General features: G+C 52.7%; 1 long non-coding RNA gene across 1 annotated transcript; it reads right to left on the bottom strand.

Annotated features, from left to right (window-relative positions):
* Positions 1 to 10,992: 10,992 nt before the first annotated feature.
* LOC111090203 lies at positions 10,993 to 13,910 on the bottom strand. Its single transcript, XR_005371154.1, has 2 exons — positions 13,475 to 13,910; positions 10,993 to 11,337 (listed from the first exon to the last, which is right to left on the bottom strand). It is a non-coding gene; the product is annotated as an uncharacterized LOC111090203 (long non-coding RNA).
* Positions 13,911 to 26,032: the final 12,122 nt, after the last annotated feature.

Raw genomic sequence — 26,032 nt, 5'->3', positions numbered from 1 at the left:
ACTTGCTTAAAGGATGCCTCACCTTTGATTCTTACCATACTACTATTTTTCTTGTGAAAACTGGCTTAAAAGTCCTTTCCATTTTATTTTGTGATAGTTTTTAAATGTTCCCATTATTTACAAATAAATGTAGTTTACACTGGAGTCCAAAGCAATCTTTGCAATTACTCCCTTTATTTGTGGGTATGTTTTTTTGAAGATTTTATTTTTAAAGTAGCCTCTACCCCCAACGCGGGGCTTGAACTCACGACCCCGAGATCCAGAGTCCACACTCCAGCCCAACGCCCCTATTTGTGGCTGTCTTATATTTATTTATTTTAATGTCTTTTCTCTGTGGGTGCATAGGATCATTTAGTTGCTTCCAACCTCTGCGGGGCATGAACCCTCCAATGACCTCTCTTGTGTCCAGTCTCCATCCCAGATTTGTCGTTAGATGTGCTGCTGAATGTGTCAGAGAGCTGACTGATTCTAAACATTTCACTGATTTTCAGACATTTCAGTGATTTTACCCATTTTTAATTTTCGGTGAAGACTGGTTCCCCTGGCGCATCCTGGCTCCGTGTCATCGCCGTGGTCTGTATTTGTGGCTCCCTGACCGACCTCCAGAACGTTCTCACCGACCATTAGCAACAGCTCCCAATTGAATCCACATGTTCAGGTCCCCTGATCTGCCACGGATCCTTGGGTGGACCTGGTGAAATGTCTTCCCTAGATCCCAGGGTCCCCTCCTGGCTGGGTTGAACTTTTTTCTTAAGATTTTATTTATTTGAGAGAGAGAGAGTGAGACAGAGAGAGCAAGAGAGAGCACAAGTGGGGAGCAGAGGGAGAAGCAGGCTCCCCTCTGAGCAGGGACCCCCAAGGAGGGGCTTGATCCTGGGACCCCGGGATCATGACCTGAGCTGAAGGCCGGCGCTTCACCGACTGAGCCCCCCAGGCGCCCTGGGTGCAACTTCTGCCAAATAAAAATCAAATCTCACCTTAGTCAGGGGAGCAGCTCCGGTCCGGAGCTGGGCTGATGGGAGGGAACCGTGAGCAGGGGTTGGATGGTGGCCTCCTGAGGGTGGGGGGCAATCCCGAGCAGGAGGAGGGGTGCTGAGGTTGGGCCTGGGGCAGGAGCCGAGTCTGAGCTGGGGTGGATCAAGGAGAGTTGGCGGGCATTCTGTCCAGGTTGACCAAAGGGGACACGGGTGGGGGGGAGCCTGGATCCCTGTGCCCTGGCACCCAGAGTCTTGGCCTGGCCTGTAGAGAAGGCAGGTGTGCGGAGGCCACGCGGTCCTGACCCTCCTCTCCCAGGGCGAGGCCCAGGTGGAGGCACGCTGCTGGGTCCCTTTCCTGTGGCTTTAACCTCGGCCTCTTGCACAATGGCCACTTTCCTGGGTTATTTCGTGTCTTCCCGTCCCCGTGCCACCCTCAGGACCCCGCGGATGTGGACGTGAGGCTCGGCCTCTCTGTCCTCTACCTCACTGCCCGCTGCTGAAGCCGGGATACCGGGACACGAGTGGGTTCCAGTCTCGGTGCCCGCTCCACTCACTCCCCACTGTGGGCTCCGTGAGGCCGGTCCCTCCCCGACCCCTGACGTCACACCAGGGTCCCCCTTCCGTCCCCCAGGCCCTCACACCACGCGAGCGTGTTCTGCACGCAGGACCCAGGAGATCCCACTCCACCACAGGGGATTTTCCTCACGGTATTGATCCTGTGTAACTTCTCTTGCTTTCGGGCAGCGTTCAGCGCAACAGACTTCATCCTTGCACGAACGCAAGGCAGCTGGTCTTCATTTTTTTCGAAGACCTTGAGCCTCTGGCATTTGGAGTAACGTTAATATTACTATTGACTGTGTCTGAAATAGTAAATGATGCCTGGACGGGTCAAATCACAGCATCAAATCAAACATTCCCTACCCAGGATCAACGTCTCCTGCTAGATCCGCTTCAGCTGCCCGCCTGCAATCCACGCCACGGGCTTTGGGGCCTACGGGAACATTCACATAAGGTTCACGGTCATGCTCAGGAGACAGAGAACACCAAGCTTCAGGAAGAAGCTATGACTTGCCCTTCGTGGCGTGGCTGTCAGGTGGCAGAGCAGGGACCAGACCCCAGACCCAGACCCAGACCCAGACGTCACCTCCTCGGGGTGTTCCTTCCTTCCCGCCGCGTCGCCCTCCCTGAAGCCCCAGGAGGCGGAGACAGTGCCCTTGGGCTGCTCGAGGGCTGAACCTAGAATTCCTGCCCGCACCGTCCTACCCCTGCTCTACGGCAGCTTTTTTTTCTTAAGGTTTTATTTACTTATTCATGAGACACACACACACACACACACACACACACACACACACACACACACAGAGGCAGAGACACAGGCAGGGGGAGAAGCAGGCTCCATGTGGGGAGCCCGACGCTGGCCTCGATCTCGGAACCCTGGGGTCACGCCCTGGGCCGCAGGCAGGTGCTCAACCGCTGAGCCCCCCGGGAGCTCCTACAGCAGCTTCTTAAACGGCTTTCTTTTCATAAGAATAGCAGCCATGTCTCATCACCTACATACATTTCGTACTTGCTCACCGGCCGCTTCCCCCCAGCGTGAGCTCTGGCTGGCTCGACAGCCTGGTGGCCGCCAGACCCACGGCCGGCGCACAGCGGGGCCTCAGAAGATCCGGGCTGAGAGGACGGCCCGGGAGGTCTTGTCGGCTAAACACAGGGTCAGGGTGGGGGGCCTGGCCACAGCGGCCAGCCTGGCCCGGAAGGCCTTGTTCCTGTCCCCTGGGATGGGAGGCAGTGACAGCAGCTCTCAGGGCTTCCTGGGTGCGATCCAGCTGGAGAGCCTTGTTCCCCACGTTAGAATCTCCCAGCGGCCCCGCCAGGAAGCCCGGCTGCCCCTGAGGGACCGAGGGAGCCTCACAGGAACCGGGTACAGGGCGCACACCTCCAGGGCGCCGGCAGGCTCTGACGGCTGGACCGTCAGGGGCCACGGCCTGCACGGCGAGCCGGGAGCTGCTCACGGATGCACACAGCACCACCGACCACCAACGTGGAAGATTCCCTCAGGACCCCGAGTCCCCCGATGTCGCAGACAAATGTGCAGGATACAACTGGGAACCTCTGGCCGCCCCTATAGCCAGGTGATCGTCAGCTGACGGGAAAAGGCAGGTGATGGATGCCGGGACCAAGGTGAACCCAAGGCAGGTGTCGGCTGACAAGGGCTTTCAAGCTGCTGTCACGAAAACGTCCCAATGATCAGTAAAGCATCCCCTGCAAGGTCAAAAAGTGGGACGGTCTCAGCAGAGAAATAGGAATGATCAAGCGTGACAGCACGGAGATTCTGGAAATTAGAAAAAAATCAATATTAGAAAGGCAAACAATAAACTTGCTAGATGGGCTCTGTAGACGAAGATGAGGGAGTGTGAGGACGAGGAGTCTCTACAGGCCACACGCATAGGGCTCCATTCATACCGACTCCGGAGTGACGGGTTTTTACAAATGAGAGTGCATTTCGGGGTGAGCGTGTTACGGGGTACCATGGCGAGGGTTTGGGGCGGAGGGGACGGTGCCAAAGAGCCTCTCTGTTCCTGCTGTGATGAAACCATCCTGTTCCTGAAGGCGCGGAGACCACGTCAATCTCTGCATGCGGTGGAGTCGTGTCGCACCCGCACTCGCACACGCACACGCACACGAGTACGAGGCAAAGGGGGGGACTTCTGACTCAGGCTGGGGATCATCACAACGTCCATCCCGCGCTGGCATTTTGCACAATCTTAGCTGTTGGAGAAACCAGGTAAAGTCCATCGAAGACCGCTCTGTATTCTTGCTTCTAGAACCTCCTGTAAATCCACAGTTATCTTAATGGAACTTGCTATTAACAATTTATTTTCAACAGTTTGTGTTAGGAAGGGTCCGAGCGTGCTGCGCTCTACATGTTGTACAGGGAGCGCCCGGCTGGCTCCGTCGGCGAGCACGCAACTCTTGACCTCAGGGTTGTGAGTTTGAGCCCCACATTGGCGATAGAGGTGACGAGAATACGGTCTACGAAGATGAAATGTTTTATAGAGGAAGTAACTATAGGAATCTGCAGTGGGTTTTTGTTGTTGTTGTCAACTGTTTTTGCCAGATATAAAGTACACATTTTATTGTGTTTATTTTTAAAGATTTTATTTATTTTTGACAATTTTATTTATTTTTAATGGTTTTATTTATTTTTAACGATTTTATTTTTTAACGATTTTATTTATTTTTAACGATTTTATTTATTTATTTTTAACAATTTTATTTATTTTTAATGATTTTATTTATTTTTGTACACATTTTATTTTATTTATTTTTAACGATTTTATTTTTAATGATTTTATTTTTAACGATTTTATTTATTTTTAACGATTTTATTTATTTTTGTACACATTTTATTTCTTTTTAATGATTTTATTTCTTTTTGTGCAGATTTTATTTCTTTTTAATGATTTTATTTCTTTTTTACACATTTTGTTCCTTTTTAACGATTTTATTTCTTTTTAACGATTTTATTTCTTTTTAACAATTTTATTTCTTTTTAACGATTTTATTTATTTATTTTTAACAATTTTATTTCTTTTTAACGATTTTATTTCTTTGTACATATTTTATTTTATTTCTTTTTAAAGATTTTATTTCTTTTTAACGATTTTTTTTTGTACACATTTATTTATTTTTAACGATTTTATTTATTTTTAATGATCTTATTTATTTTTAATGATTTTATTTATTTATTTGACAGAGAGAAAGAGAGAGAGAGCAGGAGCACAAGTAGGGGGAGGAGGAGAGGCAGAGAGAGAAGCAGACTCCCGGCCGAGTGGGGACCCTGTGCGGGGCTCCATCCCAGGACCCTGAGATCATGACCTGAGCTGAAGGCCAGTGTTTAATCCACCGAGCCACCCAGGGACCCCAGAAGGGCGCACTCTAAAGCATGAGCACTCTGCAAGGTGTGGTGAAGAGCAAGGGCTTGGAAGCCTGGCTTCTTGGGTTCCACTGTAGTCCGTGTGGCTCTGGGACCTTGGGGCCCCTTAACCTACCTGCGTTTCCTCACCTGCAACACCACAGCAGCCCCTACCCGACGAACTGTTAGAGAATGAGCAGAGTTAATACACAGAAATACTCAGGCTGGTGCCTGGCGTTTCGTGAGCATCACGTACGCACCAGGGGCCAAGGGTGCCCGTCTGGCTCTGAGCCCGCCAGGGCATTTCCATCTGCGGGTGTTGGCTCGGGATGTGGGAAGAAGCTCTATTATCTGTTTATTCCTGTTCCTGTGTTGTTCACTCCAGTGGACGCTGACTTAAGAGGTGAGTGTGTCTGCCAGGTTGCGAAGCCTGCAGGTGGGGCTTGCTCCGGCTCGGGCTGCAGGCTGAAGTTCACACACACCCCGAGCTCCCCTCCCTCACGAAGTCTCCGCCAGCCCCTGGCCCCAAGGAACTCGCCACTCACGAATCCAGCTCTGCCCCGAGCACCCCTCGCGCTGCCGCCCGCCACGGGGCTGTCCCACCCCACACCCAAACCTCTGAATTAACTTCACACACGCTTGGGGTTAGGGGAGGTAAGTTCTCACTGTCGGGCCACCTTTGCATGATTTAAGGTGACGCTATCTTTTCTGTGACCAAGGGCCCAGTAGGGGGTCCTTCTGGAGCTATGGGGTAGCTCTCTGGGCCCTGAGGAACCTGGGGGTCGGGCTCACCGTCAGCAAGATGGTAAATGAGGTGTGCCCAGGGGGTCCAGCCCACCAGGAAGGCGCAGGGTTTGTCCTGTGGAGGGGACACATCTCACAGCACCCCACGATAAAGTGTCTAAACCTCTCTTGTCCTACATGGTGGACGGCATGGGCGCATCGTGCAGCAGGCCTCCGGGGGAACACATGATGCTCATGAGCCCAGAGGTGGAGGTGCGGCTGAGAGTCCGGGGACGATGCCAACAGGACGACCGCGAGGGCTCTGGGCATCAGGGGCAGGAGGAGGGGGGCTGGTGACCAGGAAGCACATGAAGCGTTGGGTGGATGTTCACCAATGCAGCATTGCCCTGTCTCCTGGGCCTGGCGCTTGAGCAAGGGTGACCCCTGAGGGGCCCCTCAACCTCTGAGAGCACGTGCGTTCCCTTCACGATGGCAGCCCCATGTCATGATGACGGCGGCCACATCAAGACAGCAGCCTTCGCCTCGTGGGCTCCGAGGCCCCCGTAGCGCTCGGGGATCCGTGGCCGGACACTGCGAGCTGCCGTTGTGGGGCTGGCCATCTCCGCCGGCCCTTCTCCCTTCATCCAGTGGGGTTCCGACCCCAGGAAGCTGTGATGGGGGTCATGTGCACGAGAAGGTCACCTTGCAAATCTCACTGCTTCGCCTGGAGACAGTCGGACATCATGGGCCGGTCAGGGGCACGGAGTGTCTGCCACTGAGAGGGAAACCGGCCTTCCGCGGGCCCCGGCGCCGAGCGCAGTCTGCCTCGGGGTCGAGAGCCCAGTCTTGCCTAAGTGGGCTGACCGCCTCACGATGCCTCGAGAAATCCTCACGTGCTCTGCCTCCCAGAGCATGCTGTGTGCATCCCGGGTTCTGCCCCCGCAGGGTCCCCGTGCGGGATGAGCATCCCATCCACCCGTGGCCAACGGCTCCTACCAGTTCAGCCTTCGCTGCGCCGAGAATCTGCGGCCCTCTGGATGGGTGCGGGGACCCTGTTCAGGGAGCGGCGGGCGTGGGCAGCCTTGCTCGTCCCTGAGCGCGTTTTGGAACCCTGTTGCGTGTGCAAATTGCTTCCCGGGAGAGCGGCCCGTCCTGGTATTTTTTTGTAAAAGGGGCGCCGAGCGTTTCTCCAGGACCAGCCCCGCCCCAGGCGCGTGTGGATGAGGAGGCTGCTGGGGGGCTCGTGGTGGCCCAGGCCAAATGCTCTGGAGCTCTTGCCCCTTGGGCCAGCTGCCCGGTCTTCCACGGACAGCTGCTGACCCCCGTCCCCCCGAACTCTCAGGGTATGTCCGCGCTGTGCGCTTCTGGGGGATTGTGAGCCGCCTGACGTGTCGGGCGCCACGCCTGCGAGGGTCTGGCGGGCCGCACCAACTCTGAGCACCAGTCCCCCCTCGTTCCACAGCCAGGCAACGACCTCTGTCTGTGAGCCAGTGCAAGGACTCCGAGTCGTCCCGATGGACAGTCAGGCAGCCGCATGCTGTGGGGCGCCCGGCCCTCTGCACACACTGGCCCGTGCGGCTGGCTTTCTCACGACGCCCTGCACTGTGCAGCCCACGAGCAGAGGCCGGGGCTGGTGGGTTTGTCTCGCGTTTCCCCCGCCCCACTTTTGCCTCCACGCCTGCACCTGACATCATACCTGCCCGAAGATGCGTCGATGTGTTTCCTGATTCCGAGAGGCGCTTGGGCGTCTATCCTATGGGCTCACCCTATGCTGGCCGAGCATCGAGTCTGCATCCTTCCCAGGCAGCCACGGTGGTGCCGTAAGACGACAAGTCACCGCGGAGTGCTACGGGGGCAGGCATGTCCTCCAGGTTGCCGTGGTTGTCCCCGCACAGCGAGGGTGAGGGACACACCGGATGGCTCTGGGAACCCAGTGCAGAGGTGGCACCCCGGATCCAAGCCTGGGGTGGGACGTGGGGGCAGAGCCCAGGGTGCTGCACCTGCCGGGCCTCTGTGGTGGCCAATGCCGCTCAGAGCCCCCGACCGTCCTGTGGGCGCTTGGAGGCCCGGGCCCTGCACCCTGCAGAGCCGCATCGACGGGATCCCGGGGGATGGTAGTCTCGGTGCGCTTGCCAGGTGCCGGGAGGCCTGACTGAAGGTACACGGCTCGGGGTTCTTGCTCATGGAGATTGGAGGGAAGGAGCCAGAACTAAAGTGCTTTTAGGGATGAGAGCTGGGTGTTACGCTATATGTTGGCAAATTGAACTCCAATTAAAAAAATATGTAAAAAAAATTAAAATTAAATAAATGAATAAATAAAATGCTTTTAGGCAACAGGGCCTGCCTTCCTGTCGCCCCTCCCGGTGGCCTGGGGGAGCACAGAAGCCTGGGGAAATGGCCATGTTTATTTTCTCCTACGCTCCGCTCCGACCTTCAGTATTTGCCTCTGCCTCTGGGACCGGGGTCTGGTCAAGGGAGCCCCAGGTCCCATGTCAAAGGGCCGAGGCTTTGGGACGTGGGCCCGGTCACTAATTACACGCGGGCACCCTGCCCAGCTGCAGGCGTGTCGCCTCTTATTTTCTCAGGGAAATGGGGAGTTGGTGATAAAGCGGACTTCATGCTATCCTATGTTTTGTTCTAAATATTTATTTTGTATGGTGATATGTTATTCCAGAGGCTTTGTTTCTGTGATTGCTTATAAAAATAGCTGACAAGGGAGTTGACGCATAAATATCCCAAATATGCTGATTAATTAAATATGCATAATCGGGTTGTTGCTCAGAATCTTTGCCCCCTTCAAAATCGTGCGACTTTTCCCTCCCGGCCACGGGAGGCCCCAAGCTCAGATCACTTTCCTCAGTCATGCCCCTGTGTGTTTGGTGTTGTTTTCATGTTTTTATTTTTTTAAAAAATTTTTTTGTTTTTTTTGTTTTTGTTTGTTTTCATGTTTTTAATCTTAGACTTGTTCTGACAACAGAGAGGTTAGTTGAAAAGAACTGAAGGCAAACTATAGAATAAACCATACATGTGTGTGCATGGGTGTACATATGTGTGCACACACGTATGTGTGCATGTGTACATGTGTGCACGCACATTTGCATGCAAGCATATATATGTACGCACGCGTCCATATGTGCAGGCGCACACGTGTTTGTATGTGTGCAGCCACATGTAGGCATATATGGGTACTTGTGAACACGTGTGCCTATGTGCATATGGATGCATGGATGTGCATGCGTGTGCACGTGAGCACGTGCTTATATGTGAGCAGGCATGCGTGTGCACGTGTGCAGGCTTGTGTTTTGTGTGTCTCTGTATGTGTGTGTGCATGCATGGGTGTACGTTTGCATCTCTGTGTGCATGCGTGCATCTCTGTGTGCACAGATATGGACATATAATGTCACATGCATGGATGTGCTTGTCTGTGTTTGCCTGGATGATCCATGCTGTGAGTCCCCCCCCAGCTGCGTGCCCTCCACCCCCCTCGTCATCCCACATCTGCGTCTATGGCACATTCCGGGCAGATGCTCAGAGGTTGGTGCCCACCAGAGAGAAGGCCGTCTTATTTGGAGGCACTGTGGCATTTTGTAACTCATGTTTCCGCCACTGCTCATAAGAGATCCTGTATCCTCGGCTCTTTCTCCTCCTATTTGTAAAGGCCACCCCCATGCACCTCCGAGACGTTCATCTCTGCAGACCGGCTGGTGTTCAAGGGTTCAAGACCTTCCTGGCTCTCTGTGCACAAGGAAGGGGCACGAGACTGGCTGCCCAGCCGTGTGTCCGCTCCTTCTGTTGACAGGGACCCATGGGGACATCAGCGGCCGAGCACAGGACGGAGCAGGCCTGGCGGGGCGGGTTCAGGAGCGCCACGCACCCACGGACAGGGCACGCAGGCCTGCAGCTTAAACGTCCCAATTCTGGGAAGGCAAGTGGCTCCGGCGTCCCTCGCGAGTGTCCCTGCGGCAGCAGCAGCCCCTGTGCCCCCGCGTGCACGCCCTCCTGGGGGCCGCACAACCTCCCGGTCCTGCTGGTGCGCACGGACTTGATGTGCTTCCCGCGCCCCCAGGCCTGTCTCCGGGGGCGCTTTGGGAACTCTGGAGGCCGTGGTGTCACGAATTTGATAACGTCTGTAAACATGGTGCTCGGCAGGACCTTCCTGCTTTCTAGGGAATGTGTCATTGAGCCCAGCTGTGTTTGGGCAGTGGCGACACGGTGGCCAAGCACAGCAGCGACCGCAGCTTGCTCTGGGAAGAAGCAACTGGAAACAAGCATTTCGGTTATCAGTCCAGCCCTTCTTATCGGGCCACATTTCTCCTCTTGGGGAATTTGTGCTTTTCCTGGGGTGTCTGAGGTGACCCTGGACTCCTCCCCATTGCTGGCGTCCTCCCAGAGCCGCATCTGCTCCCCCACTGACTGGCTCCCCGTTGGAGAACTTCCTCTTTTTCTTTGGGATGATGCCTGTTCCCTTCTTGTCTGGCCAACAGGGGTGTCCCATTTGGGGGCCTGGGGCTGCTGGAGGCGCTTCTCACCAGGTGGCCCGTCAGCTCCATGCAGCTGTGGCTGTGTCCGTGGACCAGCTCCGGGGCCGCCCACTGCCCACTTCATCCGAACACTGCCCTGTCCTCATGCTGGGACCCGGCGGGGCTCGAGGCCCACCCGGCTCCGACCTGCATCTCCGGCCCCCCTCCCCACCCCCTTCCCCGCCCCCCTCAGCAGCAATCAGCTGCAACTTCTCTGTTTTTCCCTCCACATTCTCAGATGGCGACACGTGTCAAGGCGGGTCCTGTGGCTGCTGTCCTGCAGCCAGCTGCCCGATGTGTCTCCCATGGCCCCCCGCCCCGCTCCCAGAGCCGAGGCAGGAAGCCCCCTCAACTTCCCAGGGCCTCCCCGCCACTCACTCCCAGGCTTACCCTGAATCCACAGGGCCCCTGCGGCAGAGCCCGCACCTCCACTGGGGTGTTCGGGTCCCTCCACCTCCTGGCTTCCCGCTGACCCCCAACCTGCTTGCTAGGCGCTGCTCCCCGAGAAAGTCTCTGCAGGCGGCTGCTCTCCCTGTCACACCCTCCGGTCTTTGGAAACCCAGCGTCAGAGTCTCGACTCTTCGGAGCCTTATTCCCTGATGCTGTGAACCTGCAGAGGCTGTGAAGCCTTTACTGGCGGGTGCAGGCTCTTCGCTGTGGCTCCTTGCACGAAGGATACGTGCACGGATCAGAGCGAGGTCTGCACGGGGCAGGGTGACGTGAGCCTTTCCTGGTTGCTTAGCTCTGCTGTGATCAGCCTCCAACCCTACTGGATGTACATTATTAGTAGTTTAAATATAAAAACGTATTTAACTGAAGGTTGTAGGGACACAGGGAAACAACGTAAATGTACTGGTGAGAATTATTATTTTTTTGTTTATTTATTTATTTATTTATTTTTTAATTTTATTATTATAATTTTTTACTGGTGGGAAGTATTAACCACATGATACCAGAAACAATAAAATAAGCAGCAAAGTGAGATCTCTTATGACATATCGTGAGTCCCCCCCAAGAATCCATGCTCCCCCATTCAACAGTTCGTGCCCCAGAGAGACGTCCACCAGGGAGAAACAAGAAGTCTTTGTGCAGAAGATGTCATTTTTGCACTCTTTATGCAAACACAGGAGAAGCACCTCCAACTGCAGCCGTAGGAAGAGCGTCGTCCAAATACCCACCATTTGCTTCAACTTGGAGGGACCTGGAGGAATGATGCTGAGTGAAATAAGTTAATCGGAGAAGGACAAACATTAGATGGTCTCATTCATTCGGGGAGTATAAAAAATAGTGAAAGGGAATAAAGGGGAAAGGAGAGAAAATGAGTGGGAAATATCAGGGAGGGAGACAGAACATGGAAGACTCCTAACTCTGGGAAACGAACTAGGGGTGGTGGAAGGGGAGGTGGGTGGAGGGTGGAGGTGACTGGGTGACAGGCACTGAGGGGGCATTTGACGGGATGAGCACTGGGTGTTATGCTATATGTGGGCAAATTGAACTCCAATAAAAAATAAATTAAAAAAAAAAAAAAAAAAGGAAGAGCGTCGTCGCCAGCCTCTGACATGCCGTTCGGTGCCGTGGTTTGCTGCGACGGGTGTTACGGTGATAACGGAGCAGCGCTGTAAGGGACAAAGTGATACTTGTGATGCTTCTGCTGCGATATCAGGCTTGTGAAAGCAGATTGGCCGACACAGGTCCAAGTGCTTCTGTACGTGTCTCCAGATATCGAGTCATCTACATCATGCACGGTTGTGTGGGGGGCACATACATCACACCGAGCACACACGCATGTGCAGGGCACCCGGGGGCTCAGCGGCTGAGCGTCTGTCTGCCTTTGGCCCAGGGCGTGACCCTGGGATCCCGGGATCGAGTCCCGTGTCAGGCTCCCTGCATGGAGCCTGCTTCTCCCTCTGCCTGTGTCCCTGCCTCTCTCTGTGTCTCTCATGAATAAATAAATAAAATCTTAAAAAATATATATATATGCATGTGCACATCCCCAGTTACATATCTTCAGGCACATTTCTAATGCATGTGTGGCTGTACGTCCAATCTGCCCATGTACGTATCTGCCTACAAGCCTGGATTTTAAAAACTCACCAAAACGTACAAAGGGGTCATGTTCAGGAAAAGGCCTCCGTAGGATTCATTTTTTCTTTTACCCTTTTGGTCTCCAAAATCTGCTCTTACACACACCGGTAACTCTTTAAGGTCAAAACGATGTCTTTTCCTTTTTTTCCAAGAGTGCTTTACCCACCGCTTCACATTCCCAGCCTTCAAGGTTTTTGCTAAAAGTCGGGCAGTGGTTTAAATGAAAACAGCCAGAGTGGGGACAATGGGCATTTCCCCCTCCGGCAGCGCACAATAAGGGCGCGTTTGACACGCAGCCCAGAACATTCCGAGTGAGCTAACAGCAGGAAACACACTCAGGCTGAGATCATTTCAATGTCCTTGACGACAGTTTGTCCTAAGTTCCGAAAGCCAGCACAGCAAGTAGGGTTTGACCCCATGGAGAGAATATTAAAAATCCCTGCGGCCTAGCGCTTCCTCGCCGTTGTCTGCACGAGGCCCGAGCGTCGGTCCTGCGGGCCACGGCCTACAGGGCGGTGCCTCCCGCTACAGGAAGCCCGCAGCCCCTGCCTCAGCGCCCCACGCGGGATTTTTACACAGCATTTCTCAGTGCAGCAATCCTCCCGCCACATGGGTGTTTTTTTTTTTTATCATTTCTCTTTATATATATATATATATATATATATATATATATATATATATATATATATTTTTTTTACTGCAGTTCAATTTGCAAACACACAGCATAGCCCCCAGTGCTCCTCCCATAGTGTGTCCCCCAGCGCCCGTCCCCCCCTTCCCCTGTCACCCTGCCCACCTCCCCATCCACCGCCCCCTGTTCCCAGAGTTAGGGCTCACTCGGGGTCTGTCGCCCCCTCTGATATCTCCCACCCGGTCCCCTCTTCTCCCCCGTGATCCCTTCCCCTACTCCTAGGCCCCAAATGAGTGAGACCATGTGATGTGATGACTGCCCTTGGGCGTTTTTCTTTTATAGATGAAAAACCGGAGGCAGGTGTGTAAAGTAAGCCCCAGAGGTTTGCGGTGACGGATGAAAGGTGACGCAGGTCAAGGGCCCCGCTCGGTGCCTGGCGCTGGGAGCAGCTCGGGAAGGTTGCCTGGTGCGGGTCACAATGCCCCTCCTGCTGTGTCTGGCCTGGAAGGGACTTTCCGAGGTGGTGGTGAGACCCAAAGGCCACCTCCGTGGCCGGAGATCCCCGAGCCCACGCACTGATCCCCTGGGACCAGCGGCCACGTGACTCGGGACGGGCTTGTACCTGCTTGTCCTGCGGTCCGTCGAAGGGAAGGACCCGAGAGAACCCTTGACAGAGGGGTAGACGCCGCACCAGGGGAGGAGCGGCTGTAGGCAGAGGGCGGAAGCCGTCCTCACCCGGAGCCAGAAGAGCAGAGGCGGCCGTGGAAGGAGGAGGGTCCGGGCTGCAGACCCCATGGGGCAGCTGCTCCCTCCGGGGGCCTCATGCCCGCTGCTGGGCCCCCATGAGGTCCGGCGCCTCCGCCCCTGCTCCTGCTTCATCTCCACTGCCTCCTGGGCTCACCCACGTCTCAGCCACTCTGCGGTCAGTGTAGGAAAGAATTAGAAGAGACTCTGACAGTCTCGTGGAATCCATGTCTGTCGTTAATGTTCTTTCCGGAATGTTCCCCATTGTGATCCAACTGTAAATCGTAATGAATAGGTGGCGTATGTCCATCTTCCTCAACTCTTGACCTGGATTTTGGAGAAAAGCACCCCAGGGATTCTTGCCGCCTGCCGGAGGCCCCCCAGCTCCTCCGCACTTCTTCCTTGAGTGAATTATAAAAAAATATAATTACTTCCCTCTGGCAAGCACGTAACTGCAAACAAATGGTGCCTCTTCCTCAAGGCAGACCCAGCCCGGCCCTGGCAGGCAAGCTTGGATTCAGCTCGTACTCTCCTCTTTGGCTGGGCACTTGGTACTGTAACAGTGCACAACCTGTACAACTATACACGTTGACCCTAGATGATGGAGACTTAATTTATGGAGGAAGCGGGATGAATTTAGAATGGTATTTTTGAAAGGAGGGGAGGGAAGGCATACCTGGATATATCAGGGCACTTGGGACACAGTGTGCCTTTTGTAGCTCAACATGTTGCCGAGCAAGAAACATACCTTGAGGGGTATGGACCTCTCGTTAATTCATCTACCCCTCAACATTTATTGGGTGCCTACTCCCAGCCAGGTGGTGCTGGTGCTGAGGATTCAGGATTCACGTGGCCACGGCCGTCCTTGTGTAGCACCAGTTTTACTATGGTCCGTGGACCTGGTGTGCAAGAGTCGAGGAACATGCACATGCGTGTGTGCATTTTCTGAGAGGGGCAGATTTCTCGAGGTTTTAAAGGGTTTCAGGCGAGAAGAGATTTCGAGGCAGGCCAGTTAGACGTGGTCTGAGCACAGTGTCCAGGTCAGCCCTGGAGCGGGGAGAGAACAGGTGGAAACAAGTGAGCACACAACATTTTCTGTCCACTCCACCTGTGGCACTTCGCTTTCCTTCCAGGGTAGAAGGAAGATAGAGAAAGAGACAGAAGAAGCAGAAATGTTGATAAAGCCGTCTGTAGTAGGGGAAAGGCAGGTCCCTGGAGACTTGGAAAAGCACAAAGGCAGGGTGGGAGAAATTTCATGCAGGAAAAGGCATTTGGCACATCCTTCTTGCTTAGTGCACACACTCACCTGCAGGGAAGGTTCCGTAGTCATAGATTTAGGAGAGCTGGTTATACGGGGGAATAGGTTCATTTTAGTTAAATATATTGATTAGTGAACATATGTCCTCACGATGCTCTTTCTCTGGTCCTTTACATGTTGAAACAAAGTACTGTGTTCTAACAGAAAGACCGAATATGCTGTTTCTCGAGTTTTTGACCACGAGACAGATTTTCTTTAAAAAATTTTAGAACATCTCATGAGACTAGTATTTTGCAGGAGACTTTTGAGGGCAGTGGGCTACACATGATGAGACCAACTGGCTGTGTAGATTCAAAGGAATGTCATGCTTGTGCCGTAGCATGGTCAGCCTGCCTTCAACCGTCCTCGTCATGCCTGGAGGGGCAGACGCCGGATTCTCAGGGGTCTGGGGGCAAAGTGTTGAGAAGAGGTGAGGAGAAGTGGATATGACAAGACAGAAGTGTGCAGGTGATGTGTGTGGATGACGGTGATGACGATGGTGATGACGGTGATGCTGGTGACCACGGTGGTGATGGTGGTGATGGTGATGACAGTGATGCTGGTGATGATGCTGGTGATGATGGTGAGTGTGATGATGATGATGATGGTGACCATGGTGGTAATGTTGATGACAGTGATGCTGGTGATGAGGATGGTGATGATGGTGATGATGATGACCATGGTGGTGATGGTGGTGACAGTGGTGACGGTGATGCTGGTGATGAGGATGGTGATGACGGTGAGTGTGATGATGATGATGGTGATGATGGTGACCACGGTGGTAACGGTGATGACAGTGATGCTGGTGATGAGGATGGTGATGATGGTGACCATGGTGACCATGGTGGTGATGGTGATGATGGTGTCTGTGATAATGATTATGTGATGATGGTGAAGATGGTGATGATAATGGTGATGATGGTGATGATGGTGACCATGGTGGTGATGGTGGTGATAATGATGATGATGGTGACTGTGATGGTGATGATGGTTGACTATGGTGGTGATGGTGATGACGGTGATGCTGGTGATGATGATGATGATGATGATGATGATGATGATGGTGATCATGGTGATGATGGTGATACTGGTGATGATGATGATACTGGTGATGATGATGACCATGGTGGTGATGGTGGTGATGGTGATGACGGTGATGCTGGTGATGAGGATGGTGATGATGGTGAGTGTGATGATGATGATGGTGATGATGGTGACCATGGTGACCATGGTGGTGATGGTGATGATGGTGACTGTGATAACGATGATGTGATGATGGTGAAGACGGTGATGATGATGGTGAAGATGGTGATGATGATGGTGACCATGGTGGTGATGACATTGGTGATGATGATGATGGGGATGATGCAGATGTGATGACAATGACAATGACGACAGCAGCAATTAGTGCCTCCAAGAGTTAACATTACCGAGCACAGACCAGGAGAATGCGGACTGAGCTATTGCATAGAGGATGACCTATATGAAGAAGGACTGTGGGCCGTGCAGCTTCCACTCACGTGTCTCCTGAGTGCGAAGGGTCTGGTACACACGGATGTAGTGGTCCCAGTGTACAGTCCTGAGATAAGGGTGACCATCTCCCATCTCCCTTTTATTTAATACGTGTGGAACCTGAAGCTCAGAGGGTTTAACAGCCACACGGACAGTTTGAACGACTGTGCTCTGCCCTCAGAGGCTAAGTGCTTGATCACTTATGTCTGGAGCCGTTGCTTTATGTGACACTGTGCTGGGTGGTCATAAACATCAATTCTCACCACAGCCCTTGGAGAAGCCTCTGGCTTTTCCTAGTTTGCAGGGGAGAAGCCGAGGTCGATATCGTCAAGCCCGATCTCATCTAGCTGCTAAGAGGGAGAGCCCCACAGGGTCACAGCTGCCCTGCTCGTGAAGAGGGCCATGCCTGCATCTGTATGTTTGATCCAAGCTCGGAGGCATTTCTTTTGTTTAAAAGATTTAATTAATTAATTAATTAATTAATTTATTCATTTGTTTATTTATTTATTTAGAGGTGGTGGGGAGGGGTAGAAGGAGAGAGAGAGAGAGAATCCCAAGCAGACTCTGTGCTGAACTTGGAGTCCACTGCAGCACTCAATCCCACGGCCCTGAGGTCTTGACCCGAGCTGAAGCCAAGAGTCAGGTGCTAACCGGCTGAGCCACCCAGGTGTGTGAGGCACGTTGTTAAGTCAGAGCCCGGCAGGGACCCATGGGACAGCAGACCAGGGGGCTGGACAGGTGCTCTCGTGGTCTGCACGGGGAAGCCGGAAGCCAAACCAACCCTCTGTGAGCTGGATCTCTGAGAGCCTGACCTCTGAATCATTCCCTTTTGCCTTTAATTATTTCCTGTGCAATGTGAGGGGAGGACAATCCAGGTCCAGGAAAGAGTGTGTGCAAAGACTCGGGGTGAAGGGTTAATCGGGGCTTAGGGACGGATAGGAGATTGGACCCAAGGGCTGCGTGGCCAGGAGAAAAGCAGGGCCCATGAGTGGTGGGACTGGGCCCCATGTTCCAGCTGGGGAACGACCAGCCCCCCCTGCACCCCAAACCACACAGCAGCCGTCAGAGGTTCTGCTTGTCAGGGGATGTGGTTTGGTTTGTGTCAGGCTCGGGAGGGGCTTGGTCTGGCTTGTTTCCTAGGAAGGCATTCCTGGAGGTGTGCAGGAGGGACGTTTCCTGGGCTATCAGCGGGAGTGGAGGACATTCGAGATGCAGGAGACACAAAAAGACGGGGACCCATGAAACACGAAGGGTGGGCTGTCTCCATGGCCCCTGCCAGCTTCGGCGAATCCAGAGCTCTGGGGACAGGGTCGAGGTCGTGGCAGATTTTCCAACAGGAAATTGCCAGTTTCCTCTGATCCAGAGAATGGACATTTTGTAATGACTTGGCTATAAAACGCAACAGGAAACACACCTTTCAAAAGCCTCCGTTGTGCCACCTCATATCGTAGGTAGGGTATGGCGGCCAGGTCGTGGCCTCTTCAGCAAGAGGAGATGTGGGAGCTTGTTTCGTTCCTGTTTTCCCTGGGAGTGGAGATGCTAGAACAACGTCGCCCAGGTGCTTCCACCAGCACAACGCATGGAGCGCGGCCGGTCGCGGCCTGGGCTGGACCGCACCGAGGCGCACACACCTGTGTGAGGCCTCCGTCCCCTGGGAACTCGTGCATCTCGGCAAGGCAAGTCCTTGAGTGAGAAAAGGACATTCACTTCCCCAAAGCACCATGGAGGAGGCCAGCTGTCCAGATGCACCCCTCTTAGATGGCTGCAAGGTGACAGGTGAAGTCCTAGATTAGAATGATCTGGAACCAGACTTGGATTCTCCAGCTAAGTAGCTCTGGGACCTTGAGCTTTTTCCTTAGTTTCTCTGAGGCTCTCATTTGCTCTCCTATAAAAATGGAGGGAAAAAAGGAATACTCTGGCTAACAAAGCTGTTCTGAGCTTAAATGAATTTAGCAGATGTGCCTCCTTGGCACAAAAGGGCTGCTGAATCAACGCGGATTGAACGCACCCAGTGGCCACTTTACTTGAGGCCCTTCCACAAGGGGCATCCTACATGCTCTTCCGAAGTTTTGTGTTTTGTGTGCGACTTTGGGGCCTGGCAGGTGGTTTGCATACACAAGTGTGGGAATTCTCTTGTAGGAGCCGCACTTGCTGGGGATCAACAGGAAACACCTGAACCCTGCTAGTGTGGCATTCGCATGAGCGCCGGGTGACGTCAGGGCAGAGCGGGGTTGGGGACTGTGGCCTCCAGGCCGGGACACATGGGGCTGTTGCGGGACGTGCCTGGGGGCTGGTGTGCTGGTGGCAGCGGGGAAAGCAGGGCGACACTGCCCAGAGCTGCCGGCAGCGCGTGGGAGCGGCCAAGCCCTGGGACTCTCTCCGGCCGCTGGGTTTCCTCATCCGAGAAGAGGATCTGCTGTTTGCCCACCTCTCAGGCGGTGACAAGGTCACGCTCAACACACACACTAAGCATCTTGTGCCTTGTGGATGCTCAGGAGACGCTGCTGCCGGGAAGGCCCGTGGCCCATCCACATAGGTTCCTTTCTTTGCTCTCAGTGGCGTCGTTCTGTGTTTTCTATGAAGGAACCGACCCCCTTCAGTGGCTTATTGGAGCACCTTCTCCAAGTTAGCTTCCATTTTGCTAGCCTTCCAGATAATTCTTTATAAATAGCGAAATCTAGCAAGGACCAAACGTAGAAGATACACCGTGCCCCCCTCAGTGCCCGTCACCCAGTCACCCCCACCCCCCGCCCACCTCCCTTCCCACCACCCCTTGTTCATTTCCCCGGCACTTGTTGGGATGAGCACTGGGTGTTGGGCTAAATGTTGGCAAATTGAACTCCAATAAAAAAAATAATAAAAAAGATGATATACTGTGCTTGCTGCTCTTCTGGTGAGCGTTTCCCTCTCCTACGTAAGGAAACTGCACGAACAGGTCTCAGGACAGAAGCGCAGGACATTTCTGGGTTAGAGGACACCTGACCTAACTCATCCAGCAGGTGTTTCCTGGGGGCCGCACCTGGTGTGTCTGGCTCCACTGACGCCTTGTTTTTAAAGGGGGAAGACACTTCTCAACTTTGTTTTCAAAGACTTTTTTTTTTTCCTGGCAGGAACACAGAACTTTTAGTTTATGCTAATTTTCTTTTTTTATATATAAATTTATTTTTTATTGGCGTTCAATTTGCCAACATATAGAATAACCCCCAGTGCTCATCCCATCAAGTGCCCCCCTCAGTGCCCGTCACCCAGTCACCCCCACCCCCCGCCCACCTGTTTTTAAAGATTTTAAATATCACAATTATCTTAAGATCAATCTTTAGTAGAAGAATAAGGGGTCAGACAAAAAAAAATCAGAGGGAAAAGTGTGTGGAACATATCTGGGCATTTTCCAAAGTCCACCTTTAAACAATGGACTGGAATGGTTTTCCAATTTGTCATCCATGGCAAAACCCAAAAATGCCTGGATATTTCAAAACTTTGGCACAGCACGTTAATTATCAGATTTCTCTTCTGCAAACTCTCTTCTGGTTGAACGTTGCAAAATCTTTTGGGGAACAAATAAAGAACTCCACATCGTATGCCAAATGGATCTCCAAGAAGTTGAATAAAAAGACCTCATTATTTTAGTGTTTATGTCTACTTAAATATTTTTTATATTAAAAAAAGAAAGGTCCAACTGGATTCAAACAAGGATTGGCTGTTAGGAAGTACAGATCAGGGATTATTATTTTTGGTTGCAAACTTCCTTTTGGTTGGTTCGTCTTCCTTTGAAAAGGAGACCAGGAAGTATGGGTGTGCTCAGATTTTCACGCCCCACTTCGACGCTACACCTGTTCCTGTGTCTCGAGGGGGGAAACACTTTTGCTTAGACCATTCCCTCCCCTCGGTTCTTGACATATTTGGGAGGTGTTTTTGGTTAGCTTTCTGTGGCCTATTTCAGGACTTTGTTGCAGTGATGCGTACTCATGCCCAGCCTCTTCCCTGGTGTTCCTCGCCTCCGACACCGGGTCCCCGGGGGCCTCGTGGTGCCCCCGCATTTGCAAACATCCCCAGGGTCCAGGGAACGGCGCGTCCCACGGGTCACGTAGGAGAGCTCCAGTGCTAACTGTTCTCCTCCAGGTTGAACCCAGGAACACCCACACAACAGAGGAAAGACAACAGCTGGAAATCTTCGAAACGAAATCCCAGTCTGCAACGAGGCAGAGGTCCAGGTGGCTGTTGAGAAACAGGTTCTCCTGGGGAGGCTGGTGGGGTTGGGGCCTGGCTCAGCCGTGTTTCCCGACCCGCATTGTCCCTTGTCTGTAATGGGGGCTGGAGGGCGGGCGAGCAGGCTGTGGTGGACGATGCTGTCGGGGGGCGTGGCCTGCACCCATGCAGCCTAGGTGGGTCCTGGGAGCGTGTGTCTGGTCCCCTTACCGCTCCCCCTGCACACAGAGATTCTATTGCCATGACGTGTGCCTTCTTAGGTTGTCGTGTGTGATACTTTACTGTTTTGATGTGAACAAGTCTTTAGAAGCGCTTTGGGAATGGTTCCCATGCGTTCCCTTCCGAAAAGATCCACTGCCCTCCACGGGGTCACCCCTTGGCGGTGGGCTTAGCGGGTTCTTCTATGACGCTGCATTCCGGAAAGGTCCCAGGAGGGTGACTCGTGCCACCGCACATCCTACAAACGTGGTCCTTCTCCCTCCAAACCTGAACATTAGCGTCAAAGCGCGTTCACTCAGGTGTTTGATGCCAGCGTTCCAGCCTCACGTGAACCACCACGACGTCTGCGTGTTGTGTCTTCCCATTTGGGGGAAATTTTTTAAAAAAGGGCTTCACAAACATGGTGATGCCAATATTGTGCCAGTGGTGGGCTCCCGGGTGGCACAGGTCAGCTCACTCTGGACGGACGTGGGCTCTCCCGGCGGCGAGGGCCACGTGCTCCCTGCAAGCTGCCGCGCTGCTTGTGTTCTGTCCCTACATGTCTGGGAGCCCTGTCGTCCTTCATGGGCGAGCCCAGCGTTGCAGCGGACTATGGGCTATTCTGCTCGGATGCAGCTCGCCTGTGCTGTGTCTGGGGTCAGGATCTTTGTCAATATTTTTATTTTTTTATTTTTTTTTATTTTTTTTAAAGATTTTATTTATCCATTCATGATAGACATAGAGAGAGAGAGGCAGAGACCCAGGGAGAAGCAGGCTCCATGCAGGGAGCCCGACGCGGGACCCGATCCTGGGTCTCCAGGATCATGCCCTGGGCCAAAGGCAGGTGCTAAACTGCTGAGCCCCCCGGGCTCCCCTAAGGCTGACAAGTTTGTTGCTTACGGACAGCTGTAGGTGTCTCGGGTCTTGTAGATGTTCACACGGATGGCAACTGAATTTATCTACATAGAGTTTAACTGGTTTTACTGTGATCTAATTACTATATACATATCCCTCAGCCATCAGAGGGGATGACATCTTGCATTTGCAATGCCGTGGATAGAGCTAGAGGCTATTGTGCTAAGTGAACCAAGCTGGTCAGAGAAAGACAAATGCCACATGATTTCACTCATATGTGGAATTTAAGAAGCAAAACAAATGAGCATAGAGAGAAAACGAGAGAGAGAGGCAATCCAAGAAACAGAGTCTTCACTCTAGAGAACACACCGCTGGTCACCAGAGGGGAGGTGGGGGGGGGAGGAGACAGGTGATGGGGATGGAGATGAAGGAGTGCACCTGTTTGACGGGCACCGGGCGATGTGCGCCATGCTGAATCACTATATTGTACACCTAAAACTAATACTACACTGTAAGTGAACTATATTGGAATTAAAATTCAAAAAAAATCATAAAACCATACACCAAAAAGAAAGAATGTTACTGTATGGAAATCATACTTCGGTAAACAAAAGTCAACTGAAAAAAAGGCAAAAAAAGGTAGTCAACACTTGGTTCCTGCCAGGAGACATCTAATGTTAAGGTTGCTAGATTTTGCAAATAGAATCATGGGATGATGCCCAGCTCCGATGAAATTTCGGATGAACGACGGATAATTTCTCCATACATCTGGATTGTGTGCCCAGCCTGGGGTGTTCTGACTCTCAGGGCATATCCTGCATCACGGGCCCCATCAGGGCTCCCTGAGATTCCAGTTCAACTAAGCATCCTGCATTTGGTCTGGCAGGAGAAGGGATGAGGGGACCAGGTGGCCCCGGCTTGCACCACGCATTGTGTTGATCTTGCACGCTACTCCTGTGCAGCTCATCCCCCAACCCTGCTCAGTCACACGGGAAGGCCCGCGTGTCTCAGAGCCCCCTGCCCCGAGGACTGAGGGACAAGGGGCGCCTGCACCCCGCATGACAGAGATGCCAAGTGAGAGGAGCAGCTCTGCTCCTGCGGAGAGATCCTCGGGGACCCTCAGGCCCCCTCCTGTCTCTCCGAGACCGCTCTGTCCCTCCGGCAAGTTGCGGGATCTCGGGAGCCATGACCACTCTGTAGACATTATTTTCTGGATCTATTCCCCTCCATCTCCTGAAGGGAGTAAAAAAGTATAAATTAGAAACAGGCTGTTGACCTCTTGCCATGAGCTGGGCAGCGTTTCACCAACAGAAGATTTAAGGCCGTTTAGAGATGGCTCTGGATTCTGGTGGGAATTAAGTTTTTATTAAACTCTGGTTTGGTCTCATTTCATTGCTTCAGCTTCAAGAGCAAAAAGGACAATAAGGGATTTAAACTTAAGTGATTTTCTGCAATTAAAGTCTTCTGGAATTTTAAAAAGCCCAGTTGTACTGGCATTTGCCAAATATAAATGCATTTTCCACTGGGTCGGCCAAGAGGAGCTGGATTGGCCGTCAGATCCTCCAGGGGCTGCTGGTGCCTGCATTCGCCTGCTGGGGAATCGGGCTCCTGGGTCAGGCCCTCCTGATGCCTGCTGTCTCCCGGGGCCTGCGTGCACACTGGTCCTCCGGCCCTGCTGTGTCATGCATGCTGGGCCACGGGGAACTCAAAGGGACAGAGGGGAAGTGCAGCTCTGTGACGGCAGGAGCAACACTTTTCCCGGGTGCGACTCTCTGGACTCGTGCCTGCGCCCTGGCGAGGTGGGGTGATGTCCACTTCCGGCTGCACACCAGCGGGGGGGTCAAGGCGGGTCTGCAAAGGGGCAGATTCAGGATCGGAGACCCGTGCTAGCCCCACTGGCATTTCATTTTCTCCAGGTGTAGAGGAACTTTGCAACCCAAAGTGACCGCTTAAGGCCGACGATAATACTGACGGCAGCAGCACGAAGGCTGGTAACAACAGCAGGGGTGACCGTGCACCCTGGCTCTCGCCTGCCCGCGTGCGGGGAAGATGCAGAGCCCCCGCTGTGCTGCGGGACGTGTGTGAGGCCACGCAGTCAGCGCCTGGTGGGCTGGCACCCACGGGCTCCCGCGCATCAGCTGATGCAGCATCACCTCCGTTAGGATGAGTCACAAAGGGAAGGGGGCCAAGCCCAGTTCCCCCAGCAGCCCCCTGGGAGTCCCCAGAAAAGCCTAAATTGTGGAATCATAAAACTTGGTTTGAGAATTATCCCATAAATGTAAAATTTGGACGTCCTACAGGGTACAGGATCCTGTTCTAATCCCAGGTGTTCCTACTCCAAAAAACCCATGCTCCTAAACTGGATGGCCAGCAAATGAGGCCCAGGTAACAGGCCTGCGTTCTCCCCAAAGGGCGAACGTCTCCTTGCAAGATCCAGCCTCGCCTTTGCCTCTAATCCTGGGGGAATGTGGGCGGTCATCACGGTCATCCCATCAATCAGCTGAAGTAGACCCAATAAGGAGAGTGAAACCTGGAGCTTGCATGCAGGCAGGGGAGCAGCAGGGGTGGGGGCTGTCATCTGCACTCCAACAGCTAAGCGACCTCTCTGTGCCCCGTTTTCAATGCATGAAATGAGGGTGACGGGGTGGCTATTCTGTGAGCCCTTGTGGGGATGCATAAAGCACGTGGGACACTATCTGGCCCAGGTGAATGGCTGCAGACCCGTTAGTGACCACTGCGTTATGTGACCTCAGATAGGTTAGGGCTGCAGGACAGCGACCAGCATTCAGGAAAGCACGCTAGGGTTTATTGCGGGAGACGTGCTGAGTCATTTCACTTCCTTGGGGTGAAAGGAAAGCTCCAGAGCATTGACATGCTCCCCTCTCGGCCCCCGGTCCCATCTGGGTGACTAACCAAGTTTGGACGCGTCATTCATTGGCTGGAAAATAAGTCATAGGTTTTTATATCCGGGAGGGATCTCACATGTTCCCTCTCTGGCACTGCCTTTGCCTTTAGGAGCAAAAGGAAATGATCCTTCCGCAAGGTTTTTATGACAGCTTTTCGGATTAAGCTCTTCACTTTTGCACATGCGTGACCTGAAGTTAAGAGATATGATTCCAGAGACCAGTGGTGGGCCCGTGGTGAGGAGCTGCCTGGGGATGAACACTGGCGTGCCTGGAAGCAGATTTTAAAAGCAATTTCTCTTTCCAACACCTTTCCCCAGAGCTCCGGACAAGCATCATCATACCATAGTAGTGCCACGGACGCACTCGCAGAGGGCCACCCGGAGTTGCGTCTTTCCAATCCAAAGAGGAGGAAACCTAAACGTTATTCAGGAGGGGAATGGATAAATTATGATTGGGTCTTTATGTCCTGTTTTTTATAAATCCACGTTACCCTCCTCTTCCAGATGACTGTCGTTACACAGTAGAGCTTGCTTTGACATCCAATGAATGGCAGGACAATAGAGTGAGGTCAGCCTTCGGTGGATGATCCCCATGAACCCACAAGACCTATTCCCAGGACAGATCCCATGCGTAAGAAGGAAGAAACATATGACCAAGTGCTGGAAGAAGCAGCAGCCTGCAACAGAGTGGTGAACACCCCGTGCAAAAACCTAGGAAAATGGTCTTTCCCGGTGCACAGGATCACAGCTGTGATTAGACACTGGGGTTCAGGGGAAATGTCATCCCTTTGCTGTCTGAGAACATGCAACCTGCTGTAGACACTAATCTGTTACACGGCGAAGTGATAATAAGTGTCTTTCCATATGTCAAAAAACTAGATCTAAAATTTGAGCTAGTAAGTGGCAAAGCTGAGATCTGAAACCCATCTGGAAGGTTCCAAAGGGCTCTTCATGTGCAGGATTCATTCTGCCTCCCTCTTTCATGGGCTGAGACTTAGGAGAGGTGTGAACTCACCTTCGCTGGTGTGAGCTCATGCCTGTAGGTGTGAACTTGGTGTCGACTTCCCAGGTGCCTGGGGGGCTTGCACAGACACGCACAGAGTGGGCACAGGTAGAAAGGCCCCTTTCTCTCCAATACCTCCCAAAGCCCATTTGAAATTAAGTTATCTTAAGTTCTAAAGTTGACATAAGAGTCTTCATTAACCTCACCAGAGTCAACATCTTTTTCTTTTTTCAGAGTCAATATCTTGAACCATAGTTTTTATAAAATTTTGATTTCTGTTGCACATCAACAATGACGACTGCAGGCACGCATGGCCTCCAAACGAAGTATGGATGTTGTCCGCCACAGCCCTGTGACCGTTCTGTATCGGAGCGCTCTAAGAATTACAAATTGATTAGTCATGTAGTTCTAATCATTAAGAAAGTTTCGGGCTGGAACCAAGTGCCTTCTGCTACTAAAA

Source organism: Canis lupus, chromosome 16, assembly GCF_011100685.1.
Source record: "Canis lupus familiaris isolate Mischka breed German Shepherd chromosome 16, alternate assembly UU_Cfam_GSD_1.0, whole genome shotgun sequence".
NCBI classification, from domain to species: domain Eukaryota; kingdom Metazoa; phylum Chordata; class Mammalia; order Carnivora; family Canidae; genus Canis; species Canis lupus.
The sequence above is the reverse complement of the archived record's forward strand: the minus strand, read 5'-3'. Positions and strand labels throughout refer to the sequence as shown.